General features: G+C 35.3%; 1 protein-coding gene across 2 annotated transcripts in view; it reads left to right on the top strand.

Annotated features, from left to right (window-relative positions):
• Nucleotides 1–16,509, top strand: part of ADAMTSL3 (ADAMTS like 3) — a 628,767-nt gene that overhangs the window by 326,570 nt on the left and 285,688 nt on the right. The gene's annotated exons all lie outside the window — the stretch shown is intronic.

Consider the following 16,509-nt stretch of genomic DNA (forward strand, 5'->3'; position numbering starts at 1 on the left):
CCAGCCTACTAATAATGTGAAGTGCTAAAGTAGATAAATGAATTATCTGAAATGGTTCCAAAAGTGCTTCACACCCTATGGATTTCTTAACCATAGTTTCCCATGAATCCTCTATAGACGATGTAGCCAAACAACAGTAGTAATTCCAGAGGGTTGCCACTAAATATTCGTAATACTATTAATATCATTTAAAGAAAAAGACACTATTTCAAGCAAATTTGGAAGAGGAGAACCCTTCTCATGGTAAATAGTATTCCTAGAATGAAATTCCTAAATATGATCTACTGGAAAACACCTAAAGGAAAGCAATCAGACTCAAAAATATGTATGTCATTCAAGGATTGATTAAAATCCCTGGGGATGTTTAAACTAAAGAAACTGAAGAAAAGAAAGCTTGAGGCAGGCCAGCATGATAACTATCTCTAAATATTTTAAGGGCTGGTAAATGGATGAGGGATTAGACTTGTTCTGCTTGACTTCAGAAGACTGAACTAAGGCCCATTGGTAGAAGTTTCCAAGAGACAAATTTAGAATTGATATAAGGAAAAAATAGGTAAAAATAGTGTAACTAGGTGACTTAATAGATAGAGTGCTGAGCCTGGAGGTATAAAAAAAATTTCTAATAGAATTCTGCAAAAGTGGAATTCACCAACAAACTTATACTTTAGAGAGACAGTTAGTAAAGATGGAATCAAAGGTAAAGTAGCAGGGTAAAAATAAAGAACTATAGCATAGTTTTGTTTTGTTTTTACTAATATAGACTGAGAATGAATTGAGGTTTCCCAAGAGTGATAAAGGCAATACCCCCCCCCCCAGCTACGTTGAGGGAAAAAATCAGAATCAAGAAAAGCAGAACCATTGCTGAGTAGAATGGGTCAAATCATATGCCCATATCAACAAGTGATAAATTATGTTTTTTTCTTCTAGATTTCTACACCCCCAGTTCTTTCTCTGGATATGGATAGCGTTCTTTACCTCAGAGGTGTCCTGGATCTTTGCATTACTTTTAGTAGCAAAGTTTATTACATTTGATTGTCCCACAATGTTTCAATTACTATAAATAATGTTCTTCTGGTTCTGCTTGTTTCACTCTGCATCAGTTCATGGAGGTCTTTCTAGTTCTTATAGAAATCAGGTAGTTCACCATTCCTTATAGCATAATAGTATTCCATCACCATAATATACCACAATTTGTTCAGCCATTCCCTAACCAAGGGACACCTCCTCATTTTCCATTTTTTGCCACCACAAAAAGCACAGCTATAAATATTTTTGTACAAACAGAACTTTCCTAATTTTTTAAAATCACTTTGAGATACAAACCCAGTAGTAGTGTTGCTGCATCAAAGGACATGCATTCTTTTAGAGCCCTTTGGGCATATATATTATAGTAGATATAGTTTACTTAGCTTTTAGCAAAACACTTGGAAAAGTCCCCCACCATTTTTAGGGGATAGTATAAATAGATCAATTTAGAATTGACTGAAATGACTATACTTAATGTGTAGTCATTAAAGGTAAAATATCAACTTGGAAAGAGGAGTCCATTGTAGTGCTGAAAGGCACTTGACCATAACTAAGCCCTGAACTAACATTTTGATAGAAATATGACTTGGTTAAAGAAATAGATGAAATACTTGTCAAGTTATTAGAAGACACAAAACTTGTAGAGATAATTAATAAGTAGGATGACAAAAATCAGAATTGAAAAATCAATAAGATTAAGACAGTGAGCTCAATCAAATTAAATGAAATGTAATAGGAAGAAAAGTGATTGCTATGTTTTAGTTTAGAAAATCAACATTGTAAGTATAAAATTTGGAAGAAGTGATGCTATAGCAGTTCTTTTAAAAAAAAGATACTGAGACTAAGGAGATTGTTTTTAAAAAATTATTTTCTTCAATGAGCTTTTGAACCTCCTTTTCCATTTGGCCAATTCTACTGCTTAAAAAACTCTTTTCTTCATTGTATTTTTATACTTCTTTTTCCATTTGGCCAATTCTACTTTTTATGGTTTTATTTTCTTTTTGTGTCACTTTCATTCGTCTTCATTTTTCCTCTGAATCTCTTATTTACTTTTTGGCATCCTTTTTGAGTTCTTCCAGATCCTGAGGCAATTATCATGTTTCTTTTAATTTTTGCATATAGTTGCTTTGATCTCAATGCACTTTTCTGAGTTTGTGCCTTGCATTTTTTTGTCTCCATAATAATTTTCTCTGGTTAGATTTTTTTTTTTATATTTGTTCATTTTGCTAGCCTTTTCCTTCATTTTTATTTTTATCTTAAACATGGGCTCTGTTCTCAGGGTAGAGAAAACACTCTTTTAAACTTCAGTGTTTCCATGCTGCTACTTTCAGATCTAGTTTTGGATTTCTGAAAGTTCTCCTTCTTCCAAGGTGGTATGATGGCCTGTGGGCAGAAAGCTTTATAAGCCATCTCCCACTGCTGATTCAGACTTTTCTTGGACTTGCTGATGGTTTGAAGGGCTTTGAGACACCTTGTACTTGGGCTTGGTTAGGACCGCTGAACCTCCACTTGGGCTTATATCAGCCAGGTGTAGGATGCCCTGCTCTAGTGCTTGAGCCCTTAGTGCAGCTTTATGCTAAGGCATAGAACTTCAAGGGGTGGGGTTAGGGTCTTCTTCTCTTAGTTTAGACAGGATCTTGAAGTCTTGACATTGGCTTGGGCCCAGTACTTGAGCAGTAGAGGTGGGGGGGGGGTCATTGGTTTTTGCTTGTGCCATTACTCCTTGGTACAGCCTTATTATGGACTATGCTTCCTTCTCATCCCAGTGAAAGAGTCCCTCTCAGCCTCCCTTCCAAGTTGTTTTCTGTAGGAAAATTCCTTCACTCCATCCCCTTGTTGGTTCTCTCATTCTAGTATTTATTTTTAAATGTTATTTTTAGCTTGTTTGGAGAGGATTCTCAGAGAGGTTCTAGCTTTATGTGTCTCCACTCTGCCATCTTGGCTTCACCTCCTGGTTTTAGTGGATTACACCTGATGAGTCAATGAAAGCTAATGATCTTAGGTTGCATTAAAGCAGGTCATAGAATAAAGCAAGTGATGTTCTCACTGTATTATACCCTAGTCAGACCATGTTTGAAGTATTTTTTTTTTCAGTTCTGGGTATGATCAGCAAGTATTTATTGTGCCTACTATGTGCTAATACTGAGGATATGAAACACAAAAGCAGCCTCTGTTCTCAAGGATTCCTGGGTCTAAAGAGGGAGACAACATACATATAACTATTTACTATACACACAAGATATATACTGGATAAATTGGAGATAAATTCAGAGGAAAGGCACTAAACACCCCTTTTTGGAATATTTAGCTTGGTAAAGAAAGACTTCCAAGTAATATCATATCTTTTTTTTTTTAAACATGTGAAGGGCTATCTTGTGGACGAAGGTATAGATGTGTTCTCTTTGATGCTAGAAAGGAGAACTAGAAATAGAGATAGACCTGGATCATAATGGAAAGGGAGAAAAAATTCTTAGGATTTAGAATTATCTAAAAGTAGATAGTACCATTTCAGATGGCATCTTTAGTGAATTGCTTTTAGGAAGTTTCACAGCACTTTTAAGCAATTCTAACCTTCCACCTGGTACAAAGTCTTATTTTCCTCAAACTTGGGAAGTTTCACAGCACTTTTAAGCAATTCTAACCTTCCACCTGGTACAAAGTCTTATTTTCCTCAATATTATTGCATCTATAACTATTAATCTTGGGCAATTAAGAAATCTAGATTTCAAGAGACTCAAAACACAATAGTAGATGTGGCATAGTGTATTTCAGATGGTTACCTAGGCTCAAAAAGTGATCTAACAGTCTTTGTAAATAAATATCTGATTAGACATTTGAAAAAATGAAAAGAGATGGTGTCAGTCATATGCTAGAAGTGAGAAGTAAAAGATGAGTGACTTGAGTATTCCATTGGTACTTTCAAAATACAAAAAACTTAGAACATATCTTTACCTGAATTCCACAGATGGAGTCCATGGATAGATTTTAAAGGTTCTATGAACATGAATAAAAAATTCTTTATTTTTGCTAACCTCTAACTGAAATTAAATATTTATTTCAATTAATAATAAAGCATAGAATCCCACAGACTGCCAAAGTTGTCCAAGTGACATAAAAATCAGTTAATAACGTCTCTGGAAGGGTCCTTTTTGACTGCATTAAACATTCAGTAATTTAAAAATTAAATGTCTACCATGTTCTTTCATAGCAATTTGCTTATCATTATAAGGAATACAAAGAAATTTCTGTCCTCAAAGAACTTGACATTTCCTTGGAAAAGATAAAACACCAACCAATAATGCAAGAGTTTATTAGATTCCACCCCAGGCATATCATTTTTAATTTAAAAGAATCTTCTGGATGAATATTTGTTATTGGAAAGCTGAAGATGACACAAGACACTGAATGAGCCCTTAGACTTAGAGATTTCTGGGTGGAAGGCCATTTATCTTTCTGAATTTGGCCCTGGAATTAGAACCTTCATTAACACTCACACACATATAGAATAATTTCATTGTAACTCAATGATATTAATGTCTTGGTGGAATTTAATGGTCAATGGTGACTTGTGGTCATCATTGAGTGCTTTTTTGGCCAGGCCACTCTTGTAAAAAAATACTTTAAGAGTTGAAGCTTCTTCAGAAGCTGACACAAATACTTATCTGGGGCAGCTCTGAATCTTGCTTTATGGAGGAAATGGCTCCCATAAATTCCGTTTCTTGTAAAATGTGGCTACACAGTCAGCAGCTGTTAGGATAAGAGAGAGTAAACTTTGTGATTCGTTGCAATTGTTGTTGCAAAAGCATCAGTCTTTTGAGTCCTGACATTTACTTGGCATGGAGTAAAAAGAATTTGGCAAGTGTTTTCCTGGTTAACTCATCTAAAGAAACATGTTGCATTGTTCATGTGGCTGGCTTTCCATTTGCCAGAGAGCAGCAAGAAGAGAGGTCCTGTGTGATTGACTCTTGCTTTGAGTACTCTTACTTAGATGTTTTTTATTTTATCTAAAGGAAGACATCCTTTGTAGACAGCCCTCAGCCTTTAAGATTAAACTTGATTTGGTTTCATTCCCTTGAGGATGGAGCTGAGGCTGTGTAAATTCCACTTCATCTTTAAAAAGTTAATTTCTGATTTAGTTGAGACTAGCAATAGGGAAAAAAAGGAAATGGTTCTTTTAAAAGAAGCAATTTCTTTTTGGATAAATTCTCTATCTAGAATAGGCAAATCCTCTGAGAGGCATTGTTCTTAAGGGGACCAGTGGTGTATCATTACTGTCTCATCTTTTCACAAAAATACAGGGTAAATAACTAGGAAGGGGAACTAAGCCAGACAAGAAGGAGGAAGAAAGGATGAGAGGCCAGGGGAGAGAAGGAAAGGGAGAGTGAGAGAGAGAGAGAGAGAGAGAGAGAGAGAGAGAGAGAGAGAGAGAGAGAGAGAGAGAGAGAGAGAGAGAGGAGGAGGAGGAGGAGGAGGAGAAAGAGGAGGAGAAGTAAGAGGAGGAGGAGGAGGAAGGAAAGGAACGAAGGAAGGAAGGAAGGAAGGAGAGGGGAGGAGAGGGGAGGAGAGGAAAGGAAGCTTATGAGGCTTCTTGCTGATTAGAGAAACTCTAGTTACAGGCTGGGAAAGCTGGGAATGCTGGGAAAATATATATATAGATGTTACCTTGCTCCCTCCTGTGCCACCCTCTATCTCTGTTTTTCTCTTTATCTTCATCTTTCTCTGTCTCTTATACCTTATTGCTATGTCTCAGAAAAGAAAAAAAAACAAGTTATATAGGGCTCTTTAAAGCTTAGCCCAATGTGACTTTGAGGGGAAGGCATCTCATTAGTCTTCCCTGGGGTTAGCAAGAAGTGGTCATAGATAAAAATCACTAGCCCACAATAAAGAAGGGAGTTACAGGATGGAGATCATAGTTAGTTACAAGTGAAACCAGAGCCATACAACAGATATGAAGTAGAGCTAGCTGTCCTTTAAATTAAGGTACAACATAGCAAATAAATCAACTACAGTGAGTATCTGGTAGTGTGTTCACTGTCATCTTTCCTTCTTTTTTGATTCAGGTAGCATGTTATTTTAAACATGAAGAAATTTCATGAAGAAGTTAACCATTTAGGACTTTCAACTTTGTTATTAAATTACTAAAAAATATTTACTGATATCTGGAATTTTTCTAATAGCCAAAACATTAAGGGAAATTAGAGGAAATCCTTATTTTCCTTCAGGAGTTAACGTAGATGCCACCTCTTGCTTTAGTCATTCCTTGCTTTATCCCCATCTTCAATTGCCTTTATATTTATTAATGTACATGTTGATTTTTCCCAGTCTCGTAGAGCAACCAGACTGTGTAATAATGTTTTCTTTGTTCCCCTGGTCCCACCCTCCTGGGGGCCACCCAAACAGGGTGAAGTGACTTACGTAGGGTCCCACAGCTAGTAAGTATCTGAGACCAGGCCTGGCATATAATAGGTACTTAAATATTTATCAACTAACTAACAAGATGGAAGGACTACCAGTTCTCTAGTCATGGACACAATGCCTCTCACGTGCAACCTAATAGGAACTCTCTAAGCCCTTGTGGGTTGATTAATCACTGTTCTCTTAAATCCTTATAATTAAAGATTTTGTCCTCAGAAAGAGGCCATGAAATTATTCAGACAATCTAAGTGAGTTATTGTTAATAGTACTAGGATTCAACTGATTGAATTCAGTCCTTAGTTTCAGGGTCAGAGTCTGATTTAAACCACTCAAGCACAAGCCTATTGGGAGTTCACAGCTATTACTTATTTCTGACCTTTTTCATGTACTGCATTTTGGCTGTGAAATTAGCAGAGTGAGCTGCATTTTTTAAAATATGAATTAAATATGAATTCATGGGCCTGAAAACTTTCCAAGATTTTTAAGCCTATAAAAACCCTTCAGATCCAGCCCAGCCTAAATTCTAAACTCACACCCTTACTGGTAAAAAAAAGAAAACAGGAATGTTCACTTTCATGAAACGTTAATTGGTAGGGGACAGTGAATTTAAGAGGACATAACTGACCAAGACAGTATATTTTGCTAAGTAATGGCTGAATTACTTCTGCTGGACAAAGTTGGTCTAAGAACAGGTAACTATTAAACTTAACTCCCTGGATTTTTTAAATTAATAGAAATCTAATTTCTTTCCCTTTCACCTTTATCCCATTGATAACAAACAAGCAAATGATGTGTAAAATTTATTGTTAAGGAATATAAAATGCTTCATACATCATGTTAAAAAATAACAACCTCATTTTACACTCTGAATTCATCACCTTACTGTCAGGAAGTAGATATGTTTCAACATTGGTCTTTCATAAATATGTATAACAACAGAAAAAAAATTATCTATCAGATACATGGATAGAAGAAAAGTTAATTACCAAACAAAAAATAGAGTGTATCACAGATGATAAACTAGAATTTCATTACATAAAATTTAAAAAATTGCCCAAACAAATGTAAGCTAAATTTAAAAGAGAAAAAATTTCTGGCAAAATATTTGCAGCAAATTTCTCTGATAAGTCTCATTTCCAAGATAGATAAGGACCTAAATTTTATAAGAATAAGAGCCACTTCCTGGTTGTAAATAGTCTAAAGATACAGTCAGTTCTCAAGAAAAGCAATCCTGGCTCAGTATTTTGTGTATGGTATGTCTTTTATAATCCTACTTAAATAAGGTAACTTTAAATTTGAAAGTGGGTGTTACTTGAAATCCAGCTTTTTGCAGGGCACTGTTCTTGACCTAATGACATACAAATATCAATATAATTAAAACAGTTCCGAGTGTAAAGAAATTTATAATCTTGTAGAAGTGTGGGGTGAGAAGGATGAACACATTGCAAATGATTAGAAAACAGAAATCAGTAGGTGCTTAAAAATGCAAAATGCTATGCAAGTAATTGTTGAAGAGATCATTTTTGATTCTAGGAGTTGGGAAAGATTTCATAGAGGAAAGATCATTTGACTAAGAGTTAAAGAATGGGTAAAATTCCAGGAAAAGGACAAGGTATGATAGAGGGAGAGTATTCTAACAATAAAGAATATCATAGGAAAATATTCATTTATTCACAAGCATTTATTAAGTGCATATTGTGTGTCAAGTACCGCTGGGTATAAAGCCTTCAAAGATAAAATTAAAAACAATTATTTCCTTTAAGGAACTTGCAGTCTCACTGGGCAGACAGCATGCATATATACATATACACTTATTCAGATACCTATAATACAGACATAAAGGAATGTTTAGGAATTATTGAATAATTAAGTTTGATTTGAGCATAGACAGAGCTGAAAATGTTGGTAGGAGCCAGGTTGTGGGAAAAATTCAACTAAGGAGAACAAACGTTATTCAGTAGGAAATGTTAGGTTATTGATGTTTTTTGAGCAATAGAATGATATGAAAAGGGGTTACTAAAGAGAATGTAGTATTTTTTATCATGACTCAGGATCTTTATTATAACCACAATTCATTATAGTGTTATAGAATATGGTATGTGTGCTCTCTAGCTTCCCTGCCATTTTGTCTCCCTAAAATGCTTCAATCTCATGATTCATATCCTCTACATGATCCCATTTTGCACCATTACATTTATTTCATTTAGAGTTTGTTCAGTTGTCCATTTGACCTGCATTCTCCTTGGAAGAGAAAGACTTTATTTTTACATATGCCACATCACTTTGCAATGTTTCAAATAAAATTTTAGATGAACTGGTTGTATATGATTTCCATGGGAAGTCAATACACATCTTTAGTTGTTTCCCTACTTCTCCTTCACAAAGGATCTAGGGCTCTTTGTGCTGTCAGAGAAGGCATAGAATATTTTCTCAGTGACTGACTTATAATAAGCAGTAAAAGTAAGAAAAGTAACATATAACTCTATCCCAGGTTGGGATCAGGAAGTATAATATTGGATTTGGAAATGACCAGAATACACAAGGCTATTTATATAAATTTGTATATATGGCAGTTGCTCCTATCAATCTTCCCTCTAATTTCATGAAATTTTTATGTTGAAAAGGATAAGAATACTACAAATACACAATGGGAGAAATGCATCAAACCAATAAGCGCAAATGGAATGATCACATTCCTAAATCATGGAAGGCAACATTGCAACTCTCCTTGGGCTGAACTACAGGAAAAGGAAAGGAATATAAATATATGTGCTTCCCTGGGGCCTCAGGAATCATTTCCATCTCTCCCTGGCACTGTCTCTGTGTGTTGGGACCATGAGACAGTTCTTCCAGCTGTCTGGACAGGACTTGAGCTTTAGGGCCACAGCCGTGGATTATCTAACACTTTTCTTCTCCTCTATACTTTGTACAAATGAGTTGGAAAACTCTATGAGAACAGCAAGTTTTTCATGTTTTCTCCCTGTCCTGGAGGAGGAGGTCAGGGACACCATGAGAACAGCCTTTGGCACGTTCAGTCCTGGGCCCAGCTGGAAACTGGCCGTGGGAGGAAACTTCAGAATATTCAGGATTGTCCATTGGTTTCTGAAAATAGGCAAGGGTTCAGAATATTGTCTTGATTAAATCAGAATATCCTTTGTGTAAAAGGAAAGCTAAATTTTAATATAGTAAGATTACTGTATATAAATTACTTTCTATATTTCTATGATGGGGAATAACATAGATAATTCAAGATGGTAGTCAATCTGACTGGGACTTTCCATTCCCTCAAAATGTATTTAGAATTCCTGATGTTGAGAGAATGAACTGGCAGATATATGAGGACTTAATATTGAGGGAAAGGCCACATTGAAGGAGTTGTGAATTAGACGTTGTGCTATTTGTGCTCTGATGCCCCTTTTTATTTTGTACCAGGAGTAGAAGTGTTTGGAAGGCAGCAAAATTGGATGAACAAACAAAAATATTTTTTGCACTAAAAAAACAACTCTGGTTACTTTGAGCCTTTAACAGTAATAGTAACTCTTTTTTCTATTTCTCCCTTCCACAGAACTTCATGCTCACTACTAACTGACAATTCAAATTAAGTTGTAATAATAGAAATGGTTCCCAGAGCAGTTGTACAGTCCTCATCGTTGTTCTACTCTCATTGACTTCCTGTATAATTTCCCACAGTGGCTATTCTAAAATTTTTCAGCATGGTATAGTACAAAGAGCTCCAGACTTTGAGTAAGTGGCCCCATCCCCTCCACCTTTCCTGTTCACAAAACATCTCCCTTGTACTCATCATGGATTATTTGTATAATAGGGGGTTTTCTTCCTGCATACTTCCATTCCCTTTTTAGTCTATAAGCTCCATGGGAATAAGGGCATTATCTTATCTGGATTTAAATTACTAGCACATTCTAGATAGTATGATTAAAAGGACTCATGAATATTTTGATAAATGATAAATTATCACAGAACAATAGTATGGATTCATAGGGATAAATCATATCAAATTAACCTTATTTTCTTTTGTGACTTACCAAAATTAATAAATCAGAATGACATTAATATGATTTTCCCTAGATTTTAGGAAATCATTTAATGAAATTCCTGATGGAATTCTTAGACAGGATAGAGATAGGAGGGTTAGATGAAAGTTCACTTGATTACTTTTACAGTCCTTTCATAATTATGGGAATCCAGAACTATCTATCTGACTGAATGGCTAGACACATGGAGTAGTGTTAATGGTTTGATTGACTTGGAATATAAAGCAATTAGTTTGCCCTTGTATCTGCATTTCTTCCAGTTTTGATTAATATTTTAATCAATGATTTGAATAGAATTTTGTCAGATTTGCAGATGACAATAAACTTATGAAAATAATTGATATACCAAGGAACAATATAGAGAGATCTTGAGAGACTGTCATACTGAGTTGAAATAAGTAAGGTGAAATTAAGTAGAGATAAGTATAAAGTCTTATAGTTGGCTTAAAAAAATCAACTTCACAAGTATAAGATAAAGTTGATGTGATTAGAGGGCAACTCATTTGCAAAAGGACTGGAGAGGTATTATAGATTGCAAGTTGAATATGAATCAGAAGGGATTTCAAAGGGCATCCAAGAAAGATAATGTCATCTGAGGCTATATTAAGAGAGGAGTCAAGAGTTACTGTATTTTGCCATGAGCCTTTTGTGAAAGCTGGTTGGCAAGTGGATACCAAAGGAAGAAAGAAGCCCTGCAAAAGGTTCAGCAAGCCCTCACACCAGAAGTATTCATCTTTTTTGAACAGCCCCCAAGAAGTTGTAGCATGTTCAGTGGCCAAACCTCAGTAAACTGTCTCAGCAAACTGATGTTAACTGATAGACTTCAAAAACCTGTAGGTTAGGAAGGTGTTTACCCCAGGGACATGAAGACTTCCTCCAGTGGAAGGGGCAGATTAGCACAATTTACTTCATTGGCCATGTAGGAAGAGCTTTGGAGCACTTAGAGCTTGGTTAAACATTGAAGAAGCCAAGGTCATCCACTGCTTCCCAGGGCATCACCAGGCACCTTGACTTTTGTCTTGCCACTGGCTTCAGTAATTCTGGATGAGAGAATGAGGCTGATAACTTTGTGCATTTCTTCCTCATTTACTTAAATACAATTAATGTTCAAATAAAGACATTACCTTGTGATGTCAGTGGTCCTATTTGAAAATATAGAACATAGCAAAATTGAAGGGTACAAAATAAACCCAAATAAATCATCAGCATTTCTATATATTTCCAACAAAATTCAGCAACAAGAGTTAGAAAGACAAACATTTAAAATCACTCTAAACAATAAAAAATAACTCAGGAATTATATGAACACAATTACAAAACACTTTTCACACAATTAAAACTGGATCTAAATAATTGGAAAAACATTAATTGCTCATGAGTAGGATGAGCTAATATAATAAAATGACAATTCTACCCAAATTAATCTACTTATTCAGTCCCATACTTATCAAATTACCAAAACCTTTTTATACAATTAGAAAACATTATAACAAAGTTCATCTGGAAGACAAAAAGATCAAGAACATCAAGGGAAATAATGAAAAAAATATGTGGAGGGTGGCCTAACAGTACCAGATCATAAGCTGTACTATATAAAGCAGTGGTCATCAAAACAATATGGTACTGGCTAAGAGACAGAAGCGTGGATCAGTGGAATAGACTATGGGTAAATGACCTCATCAAAATAGTGTCCAATAAACTCAAAGATCACAGCTTTTGGGACAAGAACTTTCTCTTTGACAAAAACTGTTGGGAAAATTGTAAAATAGTATGGAGAAAATCAGGTTTAAATCAACATCTCACACCCTATACCAAGATAAATTCAAAATGAGTAAATGACTTAAATATGATGAGTGAAATCATAAGTGAATTAGGTGAATATAGAATAGTAAACCTGTCAGATCTGTGGGAAAGGAAGGAATTTAAGACCAACCAAGAGAAAGAGAACATTATAAAATGTAAAATGAGTATCTATATCAAATTAAAAAGGTGTTATACAAACAAACCCAATACAACCAAAATTAGAAGGAAAGCAATAAACTGGGAAAACATTTTTATAACAAAGCTCTGTGATAAAGGCTTAATTTCCCAAATATATAAGGAACTAAGTCACTTGTACAAAAAAATCAAGCCATTCCCTAATTAACACATGGTCAAGAGATATGAATAGACAGTTTTCACATGAAGAAATAAAAACTATCAATAAGCACATTAAAAGTGTTCTAAATTTCTCTTGACTAGAGAAATGCAAATTATAACAATGCTCAGGTACCACCTCACACCTAGCAGACAGGCCAATATGGCAGCAAAGAAAAGTGATAAATGTTTGATGGGATGTGGCAAAATTGGCACACTGATACCCTGCTAATGGAGTTGTGAATGTGTCCAACCATTCTGGAGGGCAAATTGGAACTATGCCCAAAGGGTTTTAAATGACTGCCTGCCCTTTTATCCAGCCATACCACGGCTGGGTTTGTACCCCAAAGAGATAATAGAGAAAAAAAACTTCTACAAAAATATTCATAGCTGCACTTTTTGTGGTGGCAAAAAAAATTGGAAAATGAAGGGGTGTCCATCAACTGGGGAATGACTCAATAAATTGTAGTATCTCATGGTGATGGAATACTATTGTGCTGAAAGGAATCATGAACTGGAATGACCTCCAGGAATTGATGCAGAGCGAAAGGAGCAGAACCCGGAGAACATTATATACAGAGACTAATATAATGTGGCACAATTGAAGGTAATAGACATTTCTACTAGCAGCAATGCAATGATTCAGGACAATCCAGAATAACTTATGAGAAAGAATGCTATCCACATCCAGAGAATGAACTGTGGGAGTAGAAAAGCAGAAGAAAAACTTATGACTGATCACATGGTTCAATGGGGATATGATTGAGGTTTGGGTGTTAGAAGATCACTCTACTGCAAATATGAATAACATGGTAATAGGATTTGAACATGAATACATGTATAACCCAGTGGAATTGCTTTTCAGCTCCAGGAGATGGAAGGCAAGAGGGGAGGGAAAGAGCATTAATCATTTAACCATGAAAAAATATTCTAAATGAATAAATTTAAAATTTAGAAAAAAGAAAATAAAATTTAGAATGAAGAACATTTTTACCATGAACACACTACATCTCTAGTGTTTTCTTCTTTATAAGATTCCACATTTTAGGAAGGATTTAGATAAACTGAAGAGTGTCCAGAGGAGACCAACCAAAATGGTGAAGGGCCTTGAGTTTGTACTACATAAGAACTGATTGAGGAACTTGGGAATGTTTTGTCTGGAGAAGAGAACATATAGGTAGAACCTTATTAGTTGTATTTAAGTATCAAATAGAGTATGGCCTGGATTAGGAATAGACTTCTTTTATTTTATTCCATTTGAGCAAAACGAGGGACATGTTAAAATAAATTTTAAAACTTAGGTGTGATAACAGGGAAAACTCCCTAACAATTAGAGCTATTCCAAAATAAAATTGGCTTTCTTAGGAAATAATGGCCTTCCATTCAGTTGAAATTTTCATGTAAATGTTGAATGACTACTTGTCAACTATGTTGTGGAAGTTATTTTTTTTAGATATGATTGGAACTAGAATGAGAGCTGGTGACATTCATTTCAATTTGGAAATTCTGAGATTATGTTTCCATAAGAGGAAAACACTTTCTAGACTAGGTGTTGCCGATGAAGGGAGAATCAGTTGTGAAGCCAAACAGAGAAGCACAGATAACGAGGAAAAGAGTACCAGTTCAGAGCACAGAAAAACTGAGCCTGTTGGGATATTGAATGTACTGGACAGCAAGAACAGAGGGAAATAGGATACACAAATGTAGTGACCTGAGTGCAAAATATTCTGGATATCCTGAGACAAAGGAGAAGATCAAGTGAAAGTAGGTGACATGAAGAAACATTCTGGAAATATTGAATGCAGAAGAAATGAGAAATACTCTGGGTTGATCTGGTTTCTGAAGAATAACTAAAAGAGAAAGATATAGCAGAATCCAATGTCCCTGGAGATTTATTAATAGTCTGCTAATGATATTACTATGGGATAAAGATCACTGAAGCTCCAGTCAGAAGATCTGGCTTCCAATCCTAACTCTGACACTAGCTGTGTAACCCTGGGCAAGTCACTTTACTTGAATTCATTTCTCCATATGTAAAATAGGAGTAATATTATTTACAATACATACTTTATGAGATTATTATGGGGAGAGCATTTTGTAAACATTAATGGTACTTTGTAAAATACTAAAGTGAAGTTTATTACTACTAATAAACAATATTGATTGAAACTATTATATTGGGTATGAATGTATAATACTATAAAAGCTGGCCAGTAAACACAAATCTGATTCCAGCATGTTCTGTCAATTAGATGGTCATACAGTTTCTGCCTTAATAGAATAGAATCTATTTTCAATTCTGAAATCTTCATTTTCTAAAATTAGATAATGAGACAAAAATGATCAGTGAATGTGATAATGTCAGTCACATGGAGTTCTTCAATATAAAAATGAATATAATTAGTGCCTATGAATAGATTGAATTATCTTAATATGCAATTATTCCTTCAAGCTGTAAAGCTGGACCGAATTTTAGAAGTCATCCAGTTCACCCTTTCACCTAGGGTAAAAAATTTGTTCTTCAAGATCCTTTGAAATCCAATCCTTGCTTAATAACTACAATGGTGAGAAGGTCATAAATATTACCTTCCTTTTGGGAACATTAATTTTATTAATGTATCCAAAGATTGTATTATCTTGTCAGGCATGCCATACTTTTGGCTCCACCAAACTTTATGGTTAGCTACAACCATCATGTTTTCTTCATGTGAACTACTTCCAAAACCAAGTTTTGCCCACTCTGAAATTGTATAGTTTATTTTTTCAATCGAGCAGAACTTTACTTTTTCCTTACTAATTTTCATCTTATAATTTTGGATTCTTCATTTTCGACTCCAGATTTTTTTGAATCCTGGATGTTGGCAAGCACATTACCAACGTCTCACAGCTTTCTGTCATCTCCAAATGTGATAAGTACACCAGCTATGTTTTCAGTCAGGTTGTTAATAAAAAGGTTGGTTAGGTCAAGGCTAAGTAAAACAAAACAAAGCAACAACAATAATACCCAGAAAAACCCCACAACACTATGGCATGCCACAAGAGCAAGGATTCTTAACCTGACATCTGTGAACTGGTTTTTCTATAAAAACATTTTGATAGCTATATTTCTTCTTTTTGAAAATTCTCCCATCTTGTCTTAGAAGTGATATACCTAGGATCAGTTCCAAGAAAGAAAAGTGGTAAGGGCTAAGCAATTAGGTTTAAGTGACTTGCCTGGGATCACACAACTAGGAAGTATCTGAGGCCAAATTTGAAATCAACACCCCCTATCTGCAAGCCTGGCTCTTTATCCATTGAGCCACCTACATACCCTGATAATCATATTTCTCTGTAATTCGTGTTCTTTGTAATCTTTCATATTTTATCTTATGAATTTAAAAACCTTCTGAGAAGAGATCCCATAGTTTCACCAGGCTGTCAGAAGAGTCCAAGATATACAAAAAAAGACTGATATAGTCTGCACCATAGATTTCCCTCTACATTGATATCTATCCATTAAAAAGCGTGTATTTGATTCTGGGTGACACTGGCCAAGTCACCTCACTACTTTACTTCTTCTGTTGTATGTCACTTATCATATGTTGTATGGTATCCACAAAAGTCCCCTATTCCTTATTATGGAATAGAATGGGTTTGGATTCTCAGGATCTATGCCATCAGAGCACAGACTTTGCCAAACTCTACCAAACTGGAAAGGCTTTGAGCAATGACATGACAATAGATTGTGTTTGTTTTTAGGGGATACTCCTGAGAAAGTATGAAGAGACTTATCACTTACTTGCAGGTTGAACTTTAAGTGATGAATTCTTTGGCTGTGGTGCTGACTCATGACTCTATGACTCCCTTTTGCTTCTCCGGTGACATTGGCAGATTAGTAGAA

This window comes from Monodelphis domestica, chromosome 1, assembly GCF_027887165.1.
Source record: "Monodelphis domestica isolate mMonDom1 chromosome 1, mMonDom1.pri, whole genome shotgun sequence".
Taxonomy (NCBI): Eukaryota; Metazoa; Chordata; class Mammalia; order Didelphimorphia; family Didelphidae; genus Monodelphis; species Monodelphis domestica.